Below are 8345 nucleotides of genomic sequence, written 5' to 3' on the forward strand. Positions count from 1 at the left end.
GAGTGGTTTGAGACGAATGTTTCTAAGGAAAACTGCTTTTTTATAATTTACCAAAAGAATTAAAAACCGGCTGAAAGCTTTACCTGTATATCATACGATAGGGATCAATAACTCAATGATCTCAATTGTTTTTAATGGCAAACAATAAAATATATTATAGGAGTTGCACCTATAGTATTAAGTATTCGATAAAAACCATGGGAAAATAATTGCAGAAAAGTAGAAGATATTATGAAATGTATTAAGAGAGCCGCCACGAGGCACATGAGAGATTAAGCGAATAAGATTAACTGTTTTGTAATAAACGTTTCCGAACATAATGGACATTTCAGTAGCTGTAAAGAATAAATCTGGTGGCTAACTCACTTGAAGTAATAAAGCTGGCAACTGTAAGCATAAATATTTTTAGTTTAATACGGTAATCATTTAAGAACAATAAAAACACCAGCTTTCGTCTTAGGAAACGAACTGCCAGTGTCAGTTAATTCCGTAAGTAGAGGGCTTCGTCTACTTAAATATTTCTCTATTTTTAAATAAATATACACTTATAAAACATAAAGTAAATAAGGTTTGTGTTTTTATGGAAATATAATAAATTTTTTGGTAACAATTATGTAATGTATTTACGAACATTCATGACGATTAAAATATACCATTGTACTTATCACAGCAGCCTTCGTTTAAAAGTATAGACTGTTTTTCAAGGTTAATTATCTGCTCACGGCATTAATGAAAGTATTAATTTTCTCAATTATCTCAAAAGTCGCATTTATTTATATATGAAAGAACCCTTTGTCTTGATGAATGTGTTCGTAAGTAGGCTTCATTTCATACCGTATTACATTTGGTTGTTGTTTCAAACAGTCGGACATTTGCAACTTAATTTGCATTGATCTGTAATGGCCAGTGCCCAGCGGTCATTTAGTTGTCTCATCATCGAAAACATTGCTTAGGGTGCACCACAGGGGGTTAATGAACTACACCAATGAAGAAGGGAAAGATCCGCCTCAGTGTAGATGGAGAATGTCCCCCGGAAATGTAGAGGGCCTCCCACCTTTCTTTCCCTACCAGTAAGCCTCTTGAGAAGAGTTTTGGCTGTCCAGTATTTAACATGCCTCCATGCCGCACAAACGATATACACTTACAAATACCCATACCTTCTCCGAGCCATGGAGGTAAGAATAAACCTCTTCCTACCTCCATGCTGCGAGCAGATGTCCAAGCATACGACTATCAACAATGCTTGCCACCATTCCGATCAGGATAAGAATGACATTATCAGGTCCTAAATTTCACCTGAGCTACATATAAAGCTTTATTCACTCGGAGGTTTTAAAATCATAAATGCTCTAAGCCGAGTTTTGTTGCTAGGCAGCCAGACCTTGCTACATTAGAGAAACTGGTTTAAAGATTTTGCCTAAATTTAACTTTTCAACTTTATGCAGTTTAGTATAAGAGCTGACCAATCACAGCTAAGAAACATCGGTCGACGATTTCACATCAACTGCACATTTATGCATGCGCTACTTTTTCATCCCTGATTGGCTACAGCTTAAACCTTATTAAAGAGATGGAACGGAATTTATCGTATTTATGCCTTAAACCGCAAAACCTTATGACGATAAAACTTTCTTCTGAACGAAACCTTAGATTCTTCACATCGGATAACTCTCAGGAAATAAACAGAATTACATCGCTTTATAAGCAATAATTAAATATCTTAGACTTGAAAATTTGAAATGGACTTTTACGTAACTATAAAAATAATTATTTCCAGTTACGGGATTAAAGCTAATCAAAAGTTGCATCTATTCTTCGAACCTTTAATTATCAATTAATCGTAGATTTCATAACTTCATTAAATACCATAACATGTCTTAATTTAAAAATAAGCTATTATTTTTTAACATTTGTTTGTCCCCAAATAAAACAAAAATATTCAAATAACAAAATTATATTGCATTTTTCTTTTCAATATTACAATAAAGTACTAAAATAGTATGACTCCCTAAATATCCAATGCTCAAATGAGAATTTAAGGTAAAACTCGATTCATACGAATATTGTTCATAAAATGTAGAGCAGCGCTATGTAAGAGTGTTATATAATTATAATAATGAGCTTAATTAAATGCACCAGGTGCTCTAAATAAGTGACTATAAATTAGTTTCCTTTAATAAGGGAATGCTCTTCGAATTGTAAAGCTTTTCAAAACACGGTAAAGGGCGTTATGGAAATATTTTCAGCACTGGAATAGGGAAGGTTCTCTGAATTCAAAACCTACCTTTTTTAATACGATTCTCGTCAATAAAAAATAAATGTTAAGGAAATGTTCATTATGCTTCAATAAGTTAAAAATAAAAAGTGGCATACAATTATGTGCTAAATTCGCTTTGAAGGAATGAATTTTAAATCATGAAATAACTTATTTTAAATAGCAACATAATTTTAAAATTTCAAATTGTAACATCTAAGGACAAATTTTTAAAGAAACGAAAATCTTTTATATACTTTCTGACTAATGTTTGAGCAATATTAGGCGGTTAAAAGAGTTATAAGAAAAAGTTTTTTTTATCATTAATTGAGCTATGAAAAGATTCTTCTCTTTAAATCCCGCTTCATATGAGGTGAATGTAAAAATTTATATTTTACTTGTACTTCCCAATACTAGCGTATTTTTTGTTATTTCTACCTTTTAAAAATTCACAGAGGAAAATTACGCAGTTTGTACCATCTCTGAGGTAAAGTGGTTAAGCAAGAACTTAAGAGTTTAAATAGCCAACATAGAAAGAAGTGATAATGCTATTATTTGCGTTATGTATTTTCAAAGCAGTTGCTTTATTATTATAATTACTTTCTTCAACTATTTTTCTTCCATCCAAAATTTGAACAATTAATTCGTTGCTACCGCTAATCATATATTTCTAAACTGCGTGTTAAAAAAGCTCAGGGAGATAACGCGAGTAAATACGGAATGTGTTTTTTTTATTAAACTTGTTATTTTAATCAAGAATAGAACATTAACTTCATAATTAATAAAGGGCCCACCAGTAGCTGAGCGGTAACGTCGCTGAACACTGGTAGCTCGGTTCGAGGTTCGAAAGACGCGAACGGGCTGGCTGCATGGGTGATTTCGTGTTTTTCCCCTGTGTAACGTGTATACGAGCCAGTTTCCCTTAACAAGTCTTCCACGAAGGCATCCCTCCCTTAAAGCAGATAGCCCCCTGAATGCTTTGCCGTAATCTAATAAACCAAACCATAATTAATAAAATAATTGCACCAGTTAAAAATACTGATTGTTCAGAAACAGATTTTTTTTTTACTTTTTTCCGAGATATATTCTCGAAAAAAGAATATAAAAAATATTCTTTTCCAAGAAAATTCCCTTGGATCCGCCTCGCCGTTTTTTCTTCCCCTTGCCTGTTAAGAAGAAATGTTTAAACACTTTTTTTTATTTGCAAATTAATGAAACCTCCAACTTAAATAAATTTCGGCTTAAACGTTTCGGCTTAAACGCCCATTGAAGTATCCTGAATGCGTGCGATCTTCTTCTTGCGCATTAGAAGAAACCGAACCAGCCTTCACTCTTGTTATGGTCCGCTTCGTTTTGGGTTCAGCGAATGGTTAGAAGAAAAGGCATGGAATCGCTTTACGAGTCAGTGGATGTTCTAGGGGACATCATTGCTTTCTTCCGCAAGACTTTCTTACGCTCAGGTCATGTTTTTGCTCGCTGAAATATTACTTGATTTACATGTTTTAAAATTAAACAAATGCAAATGAAAAAAAAAAAAAAAAAATCAAACAGCCGTTCGGAGGAGGGAGTGATGCTATTATCTATGATAAGATGGTAGTCTCTATTTTCAAATACGAAGATATTATTTAAAACTAGTAAAGCATGTACTAAATGTGTGTAATCTCGCATTTGGTTTCAGTTCCAGCCAAATTCACAAATTATCAGTATGCTAAAAAGATAAAAATATCTGCCAAATCTAACTCAAAATTCGAATTCCAAAGATCGCTTTAAATTAAAATAGGAAACTATCAAGTCTAAATGAAGAGTAATCAAATAAGAAACATTCTTGAGAATATAAAATTATAATAGCAATAGCAATAATAATAAGGCAAAATAGATACTTTGCAGAGACCGCTAACCTGCAATAGAGAATAATTTAATTCGAATTAAAGAGACGAGAATACTGAGGGTTTCAAATATTATTGCTTTACATGGAATAATATTTATGAAGAAGGTTAGGATACATATATCTTCAGGTCCAGCACTAATTCTAATATAAAATGGATCTGCTGTTTTTGCACTTATAAAGACAATGGATCCATTTGGTTTTGGGTATATAGAGGCAATAGGGATACAAAATGTACTTTTCCTGCCCGAACAAAAGAATTTTAGCTTGCAGTATGCTATAGTCAATGTAGATAACATTGTGTTCAAATAATCATGTATCAGTGCAGGATGTTGCCACGTGTCGTGAGCACTGTGTCCGAATTGCATCATTTTGTTTATAAAAGGTATTATTTTTTCGCGAGTGGCGGTTGTGATTTCGTCAGCGGTCTGGAGTTTAAGTCTGAAGATTTCCGTTATCGCGTGTCTTTATAAGAATAAATGAGAAATTCTAAGATTTTGCAAGCTTCTCAGATACTCGATACCGACAAGCGGTAACTTAAGGCTTTGTGTAAAGTGTTCCCTCAGGGACGGCAAGGACTCTTTAACAGTTTAACGTGGGAGTCTTCTATGTTTCTTTTGCTGTTTAACGTCAGAGCTTCCGTCAGCTAAACGTCATAGAATATACGTCAGTTCTGCATTACAGACGACAAACGGGAAGTGGCACAGCGTACCTATACAATAAAATGCCCATATCTCTGTTTTCTTTGTTATTTTGATTTCCTTCTGATGATCTTTTTTCTGCCGTACTATGACTTTTTAAACAGAATATACAAAAAGAAATGCCCTTGAAAATAATAAAACCGCACTAAATCTAAAAGCATAGAATAAATGGTTGCAATTCAGAAAAATGAAAAACTTTCTAATTTGAGAGGGATAAGCATTATTTATTTAGCAGAGATTTGGAATTTTTTATCCAATTACATAGCTGCACTGAAATACAGAAAACAGCAAATGTAATTTATGACGGCTCTTGATTTGCCAACCTTTACTACAGAGCGAGAAATTTATTATTACTAGACTAATTAGGTATCAAAATTATCTAATACATCGAAATCAAGCTAGCCCAAAAAAAATCTACTTCAGTATATTTTTACAAGGAAGAGAATTTAGGTTTGCCACGTAAGGTTTTTGTTCGATACTGCACTATACTTGTACACTGTCACAGCACAAAGAAGTTTCTTTTTTTCTATGAAATTTTTTATTGCGTACAAAGCCGTACCTAGGTACGCTTTCTTTCACCTGAGACAAAGAAGTAAATACGCGCCTCCACATACAAAGAAATTAATTGCATCTCTGTACTTATATATTCATCAAAGTTTATTGTACTTATATTTAACAAAGTTAACTATACCAGCGTCAGTAACTCATATAATATTTATAATATAACTTTATATATTTAGAAAATTAATGCGTGTAATAAATTATAATTTTGAAATGAAAAGACTAAAAAGTACCTTATTAATAAATAGCAAATAACATTGAATAATATAAAACAGTATTTTAATGTATCATTTGGTTGTTTAAATACTAATTTCGAATCTGACCCTGTATAAAATACCGAAGCATGTGGTCGAAGTAATGGTCATAACTTCTTCATTTCATTTGGTCATAACATTTGGTCTTACTTTCTTCATTACTAACTGAAGCTATTAGTACTCTGTTGAGCCCAATTTTAGTTCGGAATACAGTGTACTAATGTTGCGTGCAATGAAAAGAGTTATTGTTTTCAATAGCAATGGCTCTATTACAGCGATCATGCGTCATAACGTAGGGATTAGTATCAGAATTAAGCTCGTATTGCACTGAAAATAAAAGTTTATCATATGAAAATTTGGACTGTTTATGCAGAATGAAAAAAAATGATGCTATCGTGTACTTAACAGAGAACTTCAAAAATCCGAATCATGCATTTCACTCAATAAATTATGAAAGTAAAAAGCAACAAATAAAATAATAAGGAGCGAAATACAAAAGATGTCAAACTTTCCAAGAAGTAAACAATACGATCGAATGGCGTGTATGTATATACACATCTAAAAAGCATTATGCATGTGTGTTTTGAAAAACTATTTTTTGAAACATGTTTCTGATATTTTAGTAGTCGTTTGGTTTTATATTTTTCTGTAAAGTTCACCATTTCATCTTGGGTAATTGTATAATTCTAATGAATCGTTAAAGCTTGACAACACTGCCCCAAGATGTATTTAAAGATTCCAGTGCCTTTTGATTTTGAAAAATGCCTTATTTAGCTACGTCATTTTAGTCTTCCTTTTCATCCCCGTTCTCGATTTCGTTTCATTAAAATTTCTTTGAAGATGTTTTGGCTTGGGAGAGTTTTGTCTTAAGCAATACAACCACAGTAGAAAATTTTTAAGGGATAGCTTTAAAAAAAGTTTATAAAAATAAAGCTGAGATATTGGCGTCATTACGTGGAATTTAAAAATTGGCATAATTGCACGGAATTTAAAAATTTGAAGGTTTCTGATACTGAAAATGCTAAGGCCTACAGTTTATGACTCTGAAAAGAAGTAAATTTCTATAAATGCAGTGAAAGTTAATTTTTTGCAGAGACCAATAAATTCTCATTGTCATTATACCCCAAGAATAAAAACAAAGATATCAATTATAACTGCCGAGAAGAAGGAGCACTTTCCAGCCTGCATTTTCCTTTAGTTTCGCAAACACTTCTCATTCCGACACAATAGTGATGAGCAAATATATTTCCTCTCCGCGAGTTCGTGTCTTCATAAAATAGCGGTAATTACAGTGATTACGTTTTGAACCCAACCCACAACAACCTGCACCAATGTTCGCCTCCCAGATGGTGTTTTTTGGATTGCCGCTGTTGTCCTCTTTTACCCACCCTACCTAAGGGCAGTTGTCCCTTCTTCAATGTAATCAGCCATGTTATATGCTTCAGGTCCATCCTCAGGAACACTGGCAACAATTTTCAAAAAGTTCTAAGAATATAAAACTGCCGAGCAGATAGAAATTTACGAGCAAGTGGTTCATTATACAAGGAGAGTTAAATTTTCTGTTTGTCTTGTGAACACACTGAGTAAAATTTATACTTGGGCATTTTTCCTCTCCCTAATTATTCGAATTCCTTAACCACTGTTTTCATAATACTAATCTAAAGCTCGTATTTTTGCTCAAACAAAACGCACACGTTATACCAGGATTTATTTCAGTGCCTAAGGAGAAAAAAGGCCGATATCTAGTTTGTGTATTTTAAAGAAAAAGTCAAAAGTTTATCAGTCACACGTGTAAGACTCAAAGAAATGTTTCCCTCCTCAATAGTCAATCTTTTTTTTTAAGTTTGAAAAGACGTATAATTACTTTTATTTTAATATACATATCGCTAATAGTTTTTTTTTTTTATTTATTTATAGATTAGACTAGGTTATTTGAGCATATCAAAGCACACGAGAGTATCTGCCTAAGGGAAGAGAGGACTTTCTAAGGGAAACCAGCTCGTATTCACTTTACCCACGAAAAGAACCATGAAAACCGACACCACAGCCAATTCGCCTGAAATTAAATCCGAGTCGACTTTACTCACTCGACCACTGGTGGGGCATGGTCTGCTAAGAAGGGTCTAACTTAAACTACAATATTAGAAGTGAGCATGCCCTTTATCTGTGCAATGATGCTTATGATTTCGATGCAATTCCTTCAAAAATCATAATCGTCATTCTAGGCCCAGACCTTCCTTTTGCGATGGCTCAATTTTATGTTAAATGAATATTTACAAATACAGGTATATAAACTTTTTAAAAAATGTAAATTAAATCTATTTTTTAGTTCGGCTTTGTGAAAATTATTAAAAATTTAATTTCATAATAAACTTAAACATAAATTTTTCAATTTTAAAATCTCACTTTATAAATATTCCGACCTGCAGTATTCTTGTCGTAACTTATCTCACATGTTTAACAATAACATCAGAACAAGCATTCATCGTGGCAAGGAGTGAAAGATTACGCCAGTCGTTGGCAAGTGCCTTGAGCACCACACAGGTGACAGGTGACAGTTGAGTTCCGCCCCAAATTTTGAAAGAGAGCACCACGGGAGGACGGGTTTGAGGGTCGTCCACCCCTCTTTCCCTAAAAGCAACCTCTCGAGAGGACTTCGGCTGGCCGCATATTTAGAGTTTCCCCATGCC

Source organism: Stegodyphus dumicola, chromosome X2, assembly GCF_044657685.1.
Source record: "Stegodyphus dumicola isolate Sdum_Otavi_A_Nest chromosome X2, ASM4465768v1".
NCBI classification, from domain to species: Eukaryota; Metazoa; Arthropoda; class Arachnida; order Araneae; family Eresidae; genus Stegodyphus; species Stegodyphus dumicola.